General features: G+C 42.7%; 1 protein-coding gene across 1 annotated transcript in view; it reads left to right on the forward strand.

Moving 5' to 3' along the window:
• Nucleotides 1-17356, forward strand: part of rtn4rl1b (reticulon 4 receptor-like 1b) — a 178990-nt gene that overhangs the window by 60235 nt on the left and 101399 nt on the right. The window lies entirely within an intron of this gene.

The following is a 17356-nucleotide window of genomic DNA, read 5'->3' on the forward strand; positions in this document are numbered from 1 at the left end:
GTGAGAGTATTTCAGTAGTGTGTGTGCAAGGCCAGATGTTTTCAGTAGTGTGTGTGCGAGGGGAGTTTGAATTTTGGCCTACACGGCCCTTCATACTATTTGCTTGCATTTAATGGCAACTATACAGTAAATGCATGCAGATAATTGCATTTTGTTGACACCAAATTACTTCCGGGGCTCAAGTTTTCTGCATCAACCTGGAAAAAAATCATTTCTTTCCAGGCGTGGCTATGTGCACAAGGGCATCATCATGTTGGAAAAGGACTGGCTTCACCAAACCAATATCACACAGTTTTAAAGCACAACTTTCTCAAAAACATCACTTTATGCTGTAGCATTTTAATTTCCTTTAATTGGAACTAAGCCAAACCATGAAAACCACCAAAAGTAGAGAACTGATTGTGGACAGGGCGACGTCTTTGAGCAGCGATGGGCTCTGACTTTCTCGATCTATCTCGCAGTATATAGGGAGGCTTTGTGTTTGCAGCTGCTCCCGTACTGAATTTGTCATCAAACACTAAGGCCAGCATAGTGTACGTTAGAGTCATGTTCAAAGCAAAATCTGAAGAGACCAGTGTGTGTGTGTGTGTGTGTGTGTGTGTGTGTGTGTGTGTGTGTGTGTGTGTGTGTGTGTGTGTGTGTGTGTGTGTTGGATTGGCGTGTGAAGCCACTTGTCCTTGGAAAGGGGTTTAGCCCTGGTACTGGCAATCAATCAATAAGGAGTGTTGTGTGGAGGGGTCACAAAGACATGGCCTTCTTTCTCCCTCTCTCCATCACCAAAAGAAAGCTGCCCTTTTTCTGGAGCAAACAAAGGTGATTCTACACCTGAAAACAACTAACACTCACACTAAAGGAAGGGACTGAACATTGTAATGACATATTGTGCAATAAAAAAAACTAACTTCCTCACTTGATGTTATAGTAGACATCGCAATGAAAGTAAACAGCAAGTAAGTGAATGTGTTTCATTACTACTTATTGTCTAAAGAAAAACAAAAGTGATTGCTTGTTTGCTGAATGAACGCATAAATGGGCACTTGAGATGATTTATAAATACTATAAATTGTATTTACAGGCACATCAAACAAATATAATTATTTTTAAATAAACTACATTACATGCATGTCACAAAAACTGTTGTTTATGTTGATTGCCCACCCATGAATGTGTCAACATCCATATAAACCCCTCTCGAGGACACAATTTACACAATGTGCACAATCTCAACTAACAGGATTCTCTGCCAAGACACTCCATCCATTTACTCTATGAGGTAATTACTAACCTTTCTGATAGCAATGATACAATGCATTGGAATACAGTAGGCAATTTGAGATATTGTTATTCTGAAAAGAAGTGCTGATGAATACAATCTTGGTTATTAGAAATCTCCTTTTGTTACATTAGAAAAAAAAAGAACTGCACAGAGAGAAAAATCGTGGGTTCTCGAGAAAGAAGAGAAAATTGGATTGATGCTTCTGTGAAACACCAGGCATAACAAAGCGGGGTGGTGGGGACTAATCCACATTATAAAAAGAACTGACCCACACACGGGAGAATCATCAAAAGCAAAGTCACTCCATGATGTTTAAATGAACTGAATATGTCACATAAATAGAGTGTTCCATTTTATATTGTGTGATCATTTACTAATACTTTGTCATATGTCTTCTCACAGAAAAGCTTAAACAAAATACTTTACTGCTTAGCTTTGGACTCAGCTGTCAGCTTTTACCTTTGCGGTGAAAACAAATCAGATTAAATATTGTAAATAGCTTCAGATATCCACCTTTAATTTTTAGAAATATTGTTCTTTTTAGCCATCCACTATGTTTAAATGAACAAAATAAATCACACTGTTCATTATTTGGGTTTCCAGTCGGAAGGATAAAAAAAGAGAGTGGTGTGTTTTACTCCTCCCAGCAGTGTTGGGAGGAGACAACATAAATCATCCGGTGTGTCTTCATCTCTGTGATGGATGGCAAGAAAAGCGTAAGGCAGCCGACATCGACACTTTTGATTGGTACGTTCACACTGAATCTAAGAAGTTATATATAGACATGTATATTTCCATGTTCTCCTCCACTCTGACGATTCATTGAGGGATATACAGGCATTTTTTGTGGCTGCATTGTGGCATGCTGTTGATGCTGATGGGTTGGCTCAGGGCTGGAGATAAAGTGGATACAGATGACATGGCTGACTGTGCTGGAGGTGAAACGCAGAGAGAATGTGAGGCAACCTAAAGTTGTCAGAAGGCCATGGATCAGGAGAGTGATAAATGATGTCGTGTCACCTGTGTAATATACCATAAGTTTTAAGAGAGCTTGTCTTTTGATTTATGTCCTGATGTTTTCCTTAAATGGCAGTTTATTTCCTTCATCGCCGTCATAAAGGTGGTTAATGAGGACAGTATGCATGCAGCAACTGCTGACAATGCTTGATGCCCTCTGGGGTGGGAAAAGTGCGGCAGTGAAATGACTTGGAAAGGTTTATTGTTTACTCCAAAACAGCCCCACACCATAAATGAATCAGGTAGGGGAAGCATCATCCTGTGAATTTTAAAAAGTGAAATGTTGACCTTTACTTGTACCCATCATACCAATCAGGGTATGTATTTCCTTAAATGTCAGAATGCAAAGCCAAAATGCATCACCCCAGCACTTATTATTTAGAGTCAGCCAGTGCTGGATATGTTATGCCTGAGTTTGTTTGTCTTTAGGCAACCATGCAGAGCATTTGAACATTTCTGACAGCCATCCCTCAGTGGTAACACAATCTATTTGGACTTGGATTGTTTCATTTTGACAGTTTTCATTCAACTTGTATTAATGTCTGTGGGGTGTGTTGCCCAAGTGAGTGTTGATACCAACATGTGAAAGTGTATTTTCCATTGCTTGAATGAAGGATTGCTACTCTGACTACACTTTTTCGATTTTCAACATAATTGAAAAGCTGTCGCTTACTTAAAAATATCTCGTTTATGTTACATGCATTAAAAAAGTATTTCTAGCATATTAATTGTAAAGCAATATTGGTCCAATAGACACTACGAAATGTGATTAACGTATAGACCAAGTATAACATTCTTTATGAATGGAAACTAAAAGTGTTTACTTAGTTAAATATATTTTACTGCACATGTTTTAGAATGGTCTTTAGCCTCAAGGTATTGTAAAGTAGTTATTCTCATTCAGTATTTTATGGCTTTTAACACAAGCCACTTTACAGCCATCAAACAGCTGGTTGAGAGGCTCTAACTGCAGCTGTGCACTAAAGTAAGCTGCAGAAGATGAGTTTTAGTATTGTCTGATTCATTCTGATGCTAAACCAAGTGAGGGACGAGCTTGATTCATTTTGCAGATGTGCTAATTCTGCAAAAGACTCAAAATAACATGAAGACTCTTAAAATAGCGTTGCTGATTGTGATAACATTTCTAATAGTTTTACAATTAATGAGCCTTGCCCCACCTGGAGAGATGGAGAACTTTGGTTCTCTCTGTTATGAAACGCCTTTCTCTGGCAGATGGTTAAAGTCATTCTGGGAAATCACCGACTGTTGAAGTTGATGAGGCAAGTTGAAACAAAATGGGCACAGCAAAAATATATATGACCACGTTTCAACACAAATTGAACATCACAAATTAATGATGTCTAACAGTGTAAGAGCATCTGAGGATGGATTTGTCTTTTACTGTGAGATTGTGTGCTAATGAAAGGGAAAGCGACATGGTAAAGAGAGAGAAAGAGACAAAGCATGTCCTTGTCTATCTTCATTTTCACCAATAAAATCAAACAAAACACCCTCCTCCTTCAGCCTTTTACTGACTTCCACTGATTAGTTATTTCTACCAACCACTGTCAATCTTAAACAATTTAGATGGATAACGGTTGATGCCCTAAAACAACAGGATGAGAAGGTGTATAGCTCTACACCACACTTGGTTGAATACTAAAAGCAGTATACAGTGAGCTGCTGTGCCAGAGAGAGGGATCCAGAGAGGGAACTGGTGCTCTTCAGTTGGCGAGGCCAGCACACACACACCCAGTGCCTCGGGGGCTACTGGATCAAGTTCGGTTTTCCTCCTCACACTCGAGGCTATTCACCCTCTCACTGACTTTAGAGGTTACTGCTGCTGCATCAGTGTGGGTGGAGGTGTTTGGGATAAAATCACAGCATCTTTAAAGCTTTGTAAATGAAAAAAACACATCTCATCAGGATTCCCTGTTTTAATATAAGTGAAACGTTTTGCTTCTGATATCATTATGAGATTGAAATACTAGCATGCTGAAGTTGCTACTGAAAAAAGATGAAAAGAGATGAAGGAAGCTTAAACCATTGTGTAAGTTTCAGTCACTATATAGTATTATATACAGTATGTCCCATTACTTTTATGTATGTTTCAAAGCATTTAATTAAAAAAAAACATAATATGGAAAACAAAAATTGCCTGGAGACAAAAAGAAATACCTACAAAATATAATGAAAAAACAAAACATATTAGACATCCCACTGCTCATGGAGACATACTGCTTCCTGAACTAATGCACTCTGTCATGCTCAGAAAACATGCAAGGTAAAATGAACTTATCGGGAATTGTATCAAAACTGTGGTGCACAAGCATTTCAACATAATAAGACACATCGGTTTAAGCTGCAGTGTGTGTCTGCGTGCTGTTTCTAATAAAACATGTTTGACAACAACAGAAGCCAGTGACAGGCAGGGCTGCAGCTGAACAGAAAGTCGTAGCTTCTGACTATGGAAAATACAGGAGAGAGGAAGACAGCTTGATATTAAAGCTCTGTATAGCCACAATTCATATGCACTAAACATAAACAAAGCAGTTCTACAGTTGGTAGTTTAAAGGGTCCTGTCATGGTATTAAACAAGCATTGGTAGACCCTGTGGTCAGTGGGTTGTGAATATGTTGAAAGTGTAAAGCTCTCTTCTGGGACCGAGAGGGAAAAGCTTGTGGTATGTGCACTGCCCCTCTCCTTTTGTAATGGAATTGTGGGAGAGCAGCGGCGTACGAGCCAAAGTGGCAGAGTTTAAGATTCCAAGCGGACTACTTAATGGCCTTTCAACCCTGGAGACCTCTGAGAGATTTGTATGGTGGATTTCTGCTTGTGCATCGTGCAAAGGTTAACGTAGCGGGTGGTGGGCTGAGAGTGGATTGAGAATGCATGATGTGACATGATACATAATCATGGAATGGGGATAAGGGACGGAAAGCAGTGGTATTGGCAAGTAAGAGAGTGCAGAGTGAAAATAGATAGTTAAGGCGGTATCTATAGTCATTAATGCTTTTCATTGTTTTGTCTGCATGATAGTGTTTAAGTGAGTCTCAATGCATTAGGCAGATAACAAAAACGTATTAATGTCTTGGGTAACCCAGAGCAAACCGAGACTTATCGGAAGCGGAGAGAATCGTTTTAAGGCAATGTGTGGTTGGGAGGCCAAAACATTGAATGCATCAGTATCAGTATCAGTACATGTGCTGTTGGGCAGCTGGACTTGTCACCCAAAGAGCGGACAAGTTAATGTACCCTGACGAGCAGATACAAGACCAAAGGGGAAAAGGAGTGAATCAAGTGCATTCTTCCCAACCCACAATTGCCTCAAAGTGGCATAGGGACTATTAGCAGATGTCTGTAGTGTCACCATGAAAGTCCCAGGTGGAAATATGTGTAGCTCTATGACTTGTTGTGAAGGCCACTGTAGAGAGTGCGAGCAGGCTCAGTCAACCTTTGCTTTGTACTGTAAATATATGTTTAAAAATGGAAGGCGGTACAGTGGGACAAAACTGTCAGCAAATATATATTTTATAGCAGAAAAGTGGAGCGTAGAAAGGCCTGCAGCTCTAAATAGTATGTTAAATAATAGGAAGCAGTAATAAGAAAGTGACAGTTTGGGTCCTACAGTACATGGCGGTTGGCACACCCCACTTTGGCCAAGCAGACACAGCAGCAAAGATTTTAATGGTGGCAAAAGCAAAAGCTATTTGGCCTAGAACGAATGAGGAGTCCAAAAGTTTTACGGTTCACAAAAAATGTAGTGCCAAAGAAAATAGCTTTTTAATAGCAATGTAAGGCAATGAAAGCTGTTATATTTTATATTATATTTGAAAGTAGCAATTTTGGTGGCGACTCACCTTTCTTTATGTGTCTGTATGTTCTTTATGCCACACAATAAAAACACAATAAATACATTGTGTTCTTTGAAACACAATTTGAATTATTTATAAAATATATAGTATAAAATCATATTCATGTATGCATCAACATGTTAAACAGCTCCATTTCAAAAGTGGAGAATTGTTATTTGTTATCAGTCTCTGTGGAATGATGACCTGAAAGTGTTTTCCTGAACATATAATTATGCAATTCTTAAACCTTTGATAGAGGTAATCACAACTGATATGTGTACAATTGACACTTGAGAAATGAAATGTTGAAGTTGTGTCAACTGGAGACACGGGATATGAGAATAAGCCCAAGTGGACCACCAGTGTATCTAAATGTAAATATTTCTATATCGTCTCCATGTGTTCATACATTTATGTATGTATTCAAGGTCATTTGCAGGCCCGACTAAAGCTGTGTGACCGCGAAGAAGGAATTCTGACAGCAGTATTTTGTAGCTTCGACTAATTCCAGCTCCACTGTCATGCTTAAATACCTTTTCCATGTACCTACCCTTCATTCTGGAAACACTTCAGAGGGAAGAACAGAGAGCCATAGATGGAATATATTTAATTTAATTTTTTTCTATTCAGTCCACTAATCTGAAGTGTTACCCTCATATCATTCTTCCTTTTCTTCCTCTTTGACTGTACAAGTATAAACATGAGTATTTTCAGAGGTACATTTTAATGGGCCCTCTTGTGTGTGTCCTTACCATTCAAGTTTTAACCTTATGGTTAGTGTAAGGGAAACTTCTGTGTAGCAGCAATGCAGTGGGAGTCACCGACTCAGGAAAGAGACACGGTAGAGCAGGAGCTTTGATGTCAAACACTGATGGTTTATTTGGAGTTTCGGCCAGAGGATTCACATCACAAGTCACAGCACTCACGGTCTGACTGCACGGGTGGGTTGCCACGTCAATTCTCAAGAACTCTACCTCAGACCCATGTATTTAACTAGTTCTGAGAGCATCATCAACATGCTGCATAACAAGATACAATCATAGCACCTCTATCAGCTGACGCCAACAGGCAGGAACAGGGAGACAGAACACCGAGCACAGCAGCCAAGGTTACGAGGTGCGTGTGCTCAGTCAGGACAGTTTGAACTGATAAACTGGGTCAAAGTTATGGGCCTTGGAAAATATTTCCACAACAGTTAGAACATCTATTAAGTTAAACAGTACAGTGAAGAAAATCAGTCATACAAGACACAAGATTTAACCTTCTTAGTTCTCACAAGGTGTATTTGTCTTCAAATTGGGCTGGCACTGTGTCCTCTAAAGCTGCTGTCAACATATTTACACAGCATATTCCCTGTAGGCCTTTTCATTCTCTTCCACTTTGGTTGTTTAAATGGTGTTTGCATTTGTGGATGAAAATTGTTAAGGTCATGCAGTTAGCTCTTAAATCAGTTACATTTGCTAAAAATAAAACGTTCTTTCCTGGAAAATCCACCTCAAGCTGGCTCTGTTTCTGCTGAGCGATAAGGACTCTTTCCATCTTAGTCACCATATGAGCTCATTCAGGCAAAACTGTGAGGATGCTGCCATAGCTTGTTCAGAGGATAAGTCACATACTGTAAAATCATGTCCTGTCCTTTCTTGTCGTCTCTTTGGAGTAAGAATACTACAAAATACTGAATGCTGCTCTACTGCCATCGGCCCAGCGTTTCTGTAACACTTTATGTCCTGTTTGCGACAAAGCCAGAGCAAATTCTGTTACGATGTGTGAAGCAGGTAGGACCCAAATGCAGATTAACATGAACATTCCTTTATTTCAAGGCTATACTAACAATGACAGAACACAACACTCACCGAGGACAAGCCAAATCACAAGACGAATCAACACTGAACACAGGAAGAGAACAGACTAAATACAGGGAGGGGTAATCACAAGACGAGAAACAGCCGGGCAGGGGAGGAGAAACACAAGGGCCACAGGTGAACACAATCAGACACACCAGGGAAACTAACGACAGGAGGAAAAACACAGGGAAAAGGACCAGACAATATACACGGAGGAAAACACTACAGGGAGAACAGCAAAACACCCAAAACAAGACATACAAAACGTCACATAACACAATAATCGTAACAGAACCCCCCCCCCTCAAGGGACGGATTTCAGACGTCCCTAAAACACCAAAACAGTCCAATAAACGTCCAAAAAAACAATATCCAGCAGGGTGGGTGGAGGGGGACCGGAGGAGGGACACAAAACTAGGGCCACCAGGGTGGGTGGAGGGGGTCCGGAGGACGGGTCTGGGCTGACAACTCAAGAGCACCGCGGAGGACCCGGAAGGGATCTCGGGCGGACGGCCCGGGGGCAAGGCAGAAGCCGAGAAGGGGGTTATGGAGGGGCGAAGACCACCGCGGGCGAACTCCCAGCAGGAGAGCAGTCTGCGGGACCTCCAACGGGACAGGACATAGGGTTGGCAGGACCCCCGGCAGGAGAGTAGACGGCGGGACCTCCAACGAGACAGGACAAAGGGTTGGCAGGACCCCCGGCAGGAGAGTAGACGGCAGGACCTCCAACGGGACAGGACAAAGGGTTGGCAGGACCCCCGGCAGGAGAGTAGACGGCGGGACCTCCAACGGCACAGGACAAAGGGTTGGCAGGACCCCCGGCAGGAGAGTAGTCGGCGGGACCTCCAACGAGACAGGACAAGGAGCTGGCAGGACCCCCGGCAGAGGAGTAGTCGACGGGGCCTCCAACGGGACAGGACATGGAGTTGGCAGGACCCCCAGCGGAACCTCCAACGGACCAGGACATTGGGTAGGGACTTGAGACGTGACTCGAGAGGGGACTCGAGAGGAGACTCGAGAGGGGAACTAGAGAGGGGAACTAGAGGAGAGACTAGAGGAGGGACTAGAGGAGGGACTAGAGAAGGGAACTCGAGAGGGGACTCGCGAGGGGAACTAGAGAGGGGACTCGAGGAGGGACTAGAGGAGGGACTAGAGGAGGGAACTGGAGAGGGAACTGGAGAGGGGACTCGAGAGGGAACTGGAGATGGGACTAGAGAAGTGACCTGAGGAGGGACTAGGGAAGGGACTAGAGAAGGGAACTCGAGAGGGGACTCGAGAGGGGACTCGAGAGGGGACTGTGGCAGCTGGGGCCAGAGCTGGGTCTGGAACCATGGCTGCGGGGGCCGGAATTGAAGCCAGAATCATGGCTGTAAGGTCCGGTTCCGGAGCCGGAAACATGACTGTAAGGTCCGGTTCTGGAGCCGGAAACATGGCTGTAAGGTCCGGTTCTGGATCCGGAAACATGGCTGTAAGGTCCGGCTCTGGAGCCGAAAACATGGCTGAATGGGCCGGCTCTGGAGCCGGAATTGAAGCCAGAATCATGGCTGTAAGGTCCGGTTCTGAAGCCGGAAACATGGCTGTAAGGTCCGGTTCTGGAGCCGGAAACATGGCTGTAAGGTCCGGTTCTGGAGCCGGAAGCATGGCTGAATGGGCCGGCTCTGGAGCCGGAATTGAAGCCAGAATCATGGCTGTAAGGTCCGGTTCTGAAGCCGGAAACATGGCTGTAAGGTCCGGTTCTGGAGCCGGAAACGTGGCTATAAGGTCCAGTTCTGGAGCCGAATCCATGGCTGCTGGGGCCAGAACTGGGTCTGGAACCATGGCTGTGTGGGCCGGTTCTGTAGCCGGAACCATGGCTGCTCGGGCTGCTAGCCTGGCCTTGCGACGACTCCTCTTAGCAGCCGCCTGAATACTCCGTGGACCTCCATAAGCCAGACGAGTTCCGGAATACACCTCCTGGACAGGAGCAGGAACTGGGGCAGAAGCACGGGTTGACTTCAGGCGGAACCCACCAAGGTGTATGGTGCCAGGTTGGGAATTGGGAGACATGGAGTTAGCATGCCTGGGGCTAGCAGGCCGGGAATCACATGTTTCAAGGAAGTCCAAAATCCAGTCAGGTAAGAACTCCACAAAACCTAGTTTCTCTGCTGCCAACCGGTGCGCGTCTACCAGAGCGGCCCTCTTCTGCCGAACACTGGACGCTCCCTTCCACCAATCGAAGCAGCAAGCCAGATAGAAGGTAAAATGCTGTAATTCTACCTCCCATGGATCATCTGCTGGGTCCATTTGTGAGGTTGGTTCGTAATGTTACAATGTGTGAAGCAGGTAGGACCCAAATGCAGATTAACATGAACATTCCTTTATTTCAAGGCTATACTAACAAAGACAGAACACAACAACACTCACCGAGGACAAGCCAAATCACAAGACGAACCAACACTGAACACAGGAAGAGAAGAGACTAAATACAGGGAGGGGTAATCACAAGACGAGAAACAGCCGGGCAGGGGAGGAGAAACACAAGGGCCACAGGTGAACACAATCAGACAACTAGACACACCAGGGAAACTAACGACAGGAGGAAAAACACAGGGAAAAGGACCAGTCAATATACACGGAGGAAAACACTACAGGGAGAACAGCAAAACACCCAAAACAAGACATACAAAACGTGACATAACACAATAATCGTAACAAATTCAAAGTCTCCATCAGCAGTCCAGAAAAGTTACAGTAGGAAACAAAGTATGTGGCAGTGGAAAATATCTCCCTTAGCTGTGAGCAGAATCCTCTTTCTCTCATCAAGGGCTCTCCCACTCCAATTACCCAGCATTCAGCACTACTCAGCACAGCTTAACTCCAACCATTCAGCTCTTTCTGTCTTGATGCTATTTTATTTTGCCTTTGCTTGCCCCCCCCAACACTTGGCCCTGCTTTTTGACTCAAAGGTATTTGGCCGGGTGACCATCCATCCTTAACACCTCCCAATCGAGCAGGACCCCTCCCCCTTCAGGCCCGGTCTCTCTGTAGCTCTGTGCCAAACATCGTGCCTGCTTCCGCCGTCCTGATAGCTGATTGGCCTTGCTGGTGCTAGATGTGCAGCCCCCCCCCCCCCCCCCCCCCATCCTGTGGGCTAGCTCTGATGCACTGCTGTAGGTCTGGATGAACATGGATCTTGGTAGGAATTTCCTCTCTGATCTTTCCCTGTGTAGTTGGCAGTAAATATTTATTCTTAATTTATTATTGCACAGCTCACATGGGTCACATTTTTTGATTAAAATGGCAAAAACGTTTTCCTTTTCTCTAATAATGTGTGCACATTTTGTGAGCAAGTTAGATTTCTCGTTGAAGTTTTTCTTTCTGTTGCTCTCTGACCTCTGTTTGTCTTGGCGTATACTTTGCCCATATGCAGAGATTGCAGCCAAAACACTGAGCCAGGGAGATGCTGAATTAATGATGCGATAAAACTCTGACCGGAGCCACAAGCCTATCACAGCCTATCGCTGCATGGACAGATTGTCACATGTAGATCCAGCCTCCATATCCATGCCGCTCAACAAACTCAGTCATATTTCATACTTCGGTAGCGAAGCCTTATGGCTTATCTGGCAATGTAGGCTTTTCATTTCATTGAATTAATTCCTCCATTTGCCTTTTGTTTTGCAGTGTGCTCACATATTCATTTATTCACAATGGGATGTGTATTGTGGTAAGCGGATGCCTCGTCATTGTCATTCAGCTGGAGACGGAGCACGTACTTAACAAGCTCGTTAGATTAATTTTGTTTCTTTTTTTCGAGCATGCCACTTCTCCCCATCCAATTGTGAAATATGAACACACAATGTCTATGTGATGCACCGTATCATGGATTTTGAGCTGACGACACCCCTTCACCAATAACAATGACATTACACTAAAGATTAGAGAGTTCAGCCATTTGTTGCCATTACAAAGCCCTCATGTTGATGTTTTTCTTGCTGTTGCAAGTGTGGAAGTTGTTGAGTTTCCAATTCGTTTTTCTATTCTTGTATCCAATAATTCATACGTCTTCAACACGTTGTCAATACATACAGCAACATTTTATTTTCTCCTATAACTTTTATTCTTCACACTTTTTGTTTAGCTTATATCCTTATTTTACCATGCAGATTGAGGGAACTTGCAGAGATACCTCATCTCTGTTATTTAATTATTTGTGTCCTAACCAAATCTCACAAGGTGACTAATGCTAACCAACAGCTCAAAGTTAAGACCCATGATATGGAGCCCACAATTTATTTCACTACTACATCCCAACATAACACCTGCAATAAGTACAGCTGACACCCACCATTAATCCTATGATCCTTCTTACTGTCACACATGAGTAAGACTTTGAAGACATGTTATTCCCTCTCAAGGTGATGGACGAACCAGAAAACCTTACACTTTCAAGTGCTAATGCTCATCCTTACTCATCACACTCAGCTGGAAGACGGGCCAGCACTGAAGAAGAATGTCCAGCTAGCCAGAAGGATGGCATTATCTGCAAAAAGTGATCCCAGCTTAATCCAAATTTGACTCCGTAGAGTCCCTTCTTGTCCAAATGTATCACAATCTGGAGTCAAATCAGCTCTCGTCTTAAGTCTACAGCGACCAAGTCATAAGGCAGACACCTCCCAAAACTTATGTGCACAGTCTTTAGTCTTTTACAAAACTACAAATGACATGTTGTGAGAAAGCAAGCAAATATGCATCACTTCCAAGTTGTTTTGAGGTGTGGTAATCCCCCCCAAAAAATACAAAAATCCCCCTCTGATTGGCCTAGGTCTATGCTGGGTCTTATGCCAGTCATATAGTATCGGGGGGTTTCTAGTCAAATGTCTAAACCGCCTCAATTTCAGATGTCCTTATGCTATCACTAACTAGAGCTTGTGGCAGTAGGGAAGGTTTGGAACATAGATCACCAGGCCTTTTTTTCCAGTATGACTGCAGCACCAATCCTTCAACTGTGAACTGTGTTAGAACAAATCTTCCATGTTTCTATCACTTACAAGACACCAATATCCTCATGTTACCCTTTATATAAAAATGGAGACCATCACTTGGTCTGCATTCCAATGGTGCAGCTCTCAAAACCAAAATGTCAGATGCAAAGGGGGTTTTTCTATCTTCAAAGCATAAGCTACTCTATCTATATTCTTTCCTCCTAATTGCTATAACTGTGTGCTGCTGATTTTGATTGGAAGCTCACCTAAATATTCTCAACACAGTCATGCGCCTTAATATAGTGGACCTTCAGAGATTTATCCACAGAGCACAGTGAGAGCTGAGGTGGATACTGATGTATTCTGGAATTGAAATTAACAATCTCAAACACATGGACTCTCAAAATCACAGCCTAATTGCCTCCCTCATTAAAAAACATGTGTTGCGTCTTTTTGATCTGCACCAGGTTTCATATTAAACTGGATTATTGCTGCTGCTGCTACATACACCACGGCATATCAATCTTTTTTTTGTCAGGTCATTTGGAGACATGGTGAAAGTGAGACACTGCTTGGTGGCGTGCTATATGCTTTCAATGAATAAGCTTCATTATCAAGGTTTCGCTCCTCTGAACTTCAATTCCACTCAATGTCCAATCCCCCTCTGTTATAGAGCCTTGATCGTTTGGAAATGTAATTACAGCTCCTGAAAAAACTTGAATCAGCTGGATTATCCACAGTGGCTATGAAGCTTTGCTTCATAGTGGGGGGCTTCTAGGACATTTCCAAAACACTGTTAAGGCCTGCTAACCTCCATTTAGAGACGGGATTTAGTCAGAAATGCCCCCATTAGACAAGCCTTTCTTATGTGCTGCTGGAATATGGCCTTCAAATCAATTATTACTGTTGTACTGAATTAAAGTATCACATGTGAGCATGGCAACCAAGCCTTCATATGGGATATCTTAACTAGGGTAGGAGCATTCTGTCAGTTAAAAAGGCAGAATTACAGATGCACCAAAACTATTTTACATTTTACACTTTACATTTTTAAGTATAAATATTCCAGAGTTGATTTTATTTCTGTCTTAAGTTGAAAAGGTAAATTTAACTTATCACTGCTTGTTTGATATAAACAGATAAGTCAAAAGAGAACATTATTTCATTATTTGAGCAGTTCGTTCTCTTTGGTACACAGTCCCCACACACACAAATGTACACACATACTCCTGCGCATTTATGACATGAGAAAAAAAATCATTATTAAATTGCATATTTCGACTGAGGTGTTAAGAAAAAATGGGTCAACAGTGTTTTCAGGTTCCAATGTGTTGACAGATTATCTCTCTTTCAACTGTGCTTTTCTCAATCACAGTCTGACAGTTGAATCGCAGCTCAATTTGTGATGAGGCCACCTTATATTTCTGTAAGCATCCATTTTACTAAGTTGCATAACCTTTTTGAGATTTCCCTCTTTCATTGACCATATAAAATTCCTCTGTGCATCATAAAACAACACAAGGCATACAAATAGTTTTTTAAGTGTCTTCCTTAAAGGTGGGGTAGGTAAGTTTGAGAAACCGGCTCGAGATACACTTTTTGTTATATTCCATGGAATGCTCTTAACATCCCGATAGCAATGAATATCTGAAGTGCTTTGACAAAAAATCCATAAAAAAATGTCATCTGTGGAAGCCTGTAAAAAGCACGACCAATCATTTTAGCCCGGCCGGCTAAAATAACTGGATGGCCTACCTGCCTGTCAGCCTTCCATCTGTGCACAAACTTATCTCGTGCCCTCATTGGTCATGTGCGCGTTCGTGTGTGTTGGAGGAGGGGCTCTGTGAGGAAGTGGCAGATTTGTTCCGGCTGTGTATTTTCAAAATCTAGCGCACTCGGGCTGGTTTCTCCAAAATTACCTACCCCACCTTTAAGATAATTCAGTGCTAATATTGCCTTTACTGAGCAGCTATGCAAGTAGAAAAGTGTAAGCATCAAAATGTACTTAAAATACAATATGCAAAAAGTATGCAGTGTGTAGATCATGAATAAGGATGCTTTAGGTGTTAGCATCCCAGTGTTGCAGCTGCTAACAGTTGGGTGTAAGCATCGTTTTACTAAATTGACAATTCTAAAGTCAAATGTAAAGGCCCGTTAATTTTTCAAGTTAATATAATAATATTGCTTCACTGCATTTAACCACGCAAAACATCTTCACTCAAGTCGATTAAAGGCCTTACCATAACCATACTTTAGTTGCCATGACCTAGCATTTATTTGTTCCATTGGCAGATATTGTAGGAAAAATAACTAATCGTTTAGCATTATTGTTCAAGGATTGTTTTTACCATGACTAGCAGATATGTTCGTTAAAAAGTGTAATCTAGATGATATTACTATTTTCCAAACCTCATGTAAAACAGTAATGACTTTTAATGTTGAGAGAAACAGTCCTTTGAGTGAGTCACTTATAAAAGAAGAATAAATAGCAAAAAGTATCAAGTGTCTTCGATAGTTCCACCAGGTGGGACGCCACTGCTTGCAGCACTTTGGCTGAATTACCATTTTTATGCAATCTACACAGTTTTTCCTTTCCCCGTCTTTCTCTTCTTTTCACACGGCACATATCAACCACTCCATCCCTATATTTTACACACAGTATGCCTTCTTTTTATCGCATCTTGCATAAACCATGCTTTCTTCATTGTGTAGTCTCAGGTTAGTGTCATGGTCCCCCCCCATTCCTGCTTTTCATTCCCACTCTGTACATCTGTTACTCCCTGCATCCTGCCATTAGGATTCTGCTCACGCTGGCCTGCCTAATTAGAGTGAGGCAGAGAGAAAGAAAAACAAAGGCCTATCCTTCTTTTCCTCCCTCCACATGTCCTCTGCCTTATTCCAAGGCCTCTGGTTTTCGCTCCCCTCCCTTTCACTCTTCAGTGAGCTGGATCACAGAGAGACGCTGCTAATTGATTTGTTAAAAGCCGTTCGGTTTCTCGTGGTAAGACGAAACAACCCAAAGTATTCATTTACAAACGACAGGATGTGCAAATGGTGCAACAACTCCTCCATCTCTGTTCTGAGCTACACCTCTAATGTGTGTGTGTGTGTGTGTGCGTCTGTGTGTGTATAGTAGTTATTGTGCGTGGATTGTAAACTGAATAATTTATTTGTTTGGAGTAGCCAGACTAGCTACTACATTTCCCTTTGCAGCACACTGCTATTTTCAATGTGTAGGGTTAAGAGGCATCAGTTGGGTTGTAGATTGTAATCAACAGATTACCCTTACCCCTCTCTTTCATAGCGTGCAGGAGAACCCACAAAATTCAAACAAACAAGAAAGCCCTTTTATAGAGCCAGTTTTTGTTATTCCCTAGGCTAGTGTAGAAACATGGCTGTACAACATGTGGGCTACCTGGAAATGAGCTTTGAAACCATCATAGGACACTCCATATATGAGTTGTTAACCTTGAAGCAATCAGAATAAACTAAATAGCGCATATTGACTTTCCATAAAACTATCAGTGTAGGCTTTAAAGTATTGGAAGGAAAACATCTGATGTGCGCCATCCTAAGGTTGTTTTGAGAAACCCATTCCCTCATGACTCTGTTTCATCTGTTTTGCTTTACTGTCTGTGTATTCTGCCTCTACTGTGGAGCATGATAAATGTTTCAGTGAAGTGTCATTTCAGTTCCAGACATATTTATTCCCCTGTCTACATCAAGGGTTTGAGATGAGCTGCACCTGGAGCTTCCATCCTTGCAGAAGCATGTGCATACATGAACAGCAGTGGACATATATGTATGGCGAGTTTTGGACGTGGCTCTATCATGCAACCTCAACCCATTTTACCACCTCAGCTAACACAGCTGGGCCAACAAACCACTCTCCACAGCTCTCCAAATTACCCAGCTGCCCCATGCTTGGTCCAGCTGCCCCAGTGAGCCATGCTCATTTATAATGGAGCCTATGCGACAGGCTCCCAGCATTAGCACACTCCACCGTCCATGCACACACAAATCCTGCTCTACGGGAAAGCGCACATTCCTCCATTTGTGTGTCTGTCCTGCTGGTGACTTTCCAGCAGTGAAGCTGTGTCTCAGCTGGGCCGGTTCTCCCTCAAAGCCTGCCGCCCGCTGCAACACACCCGGCCTGATCAGTCACTGTTAATAGGAAAATTCAATCACCAGCCCATCACACATGGCTTACCCCTACCACCTCTCACTATTTACACAGAGGGGTGAACTAAAGAGAAGAGGGGAAGTTGACAAATAACCATGAGTTATAATTAATCAGCACTATAAAGTCAGATTTTGGCAGTCCTCAACAAAAAGTATACATTTTAGATCCAATCCTTTGACTATACACATCCAAGCATGCTGCCAAATATGTACTTAGCA

Source organism: Gymnodraco acuticeps, unplaced genomic scaffold (assembly GCF_902827175.1).
Source record: "Gymnodraco acuticeps unplaced genomic scaffold, fGymAcu1.1, whole genome shotgun sequence".
NCBI lineage: Eukaryota > Metazoa > Chordata > Actinopteri > Perciformes > Bathydraconidae > Gymnodraco > Gymnodraco acuticeps.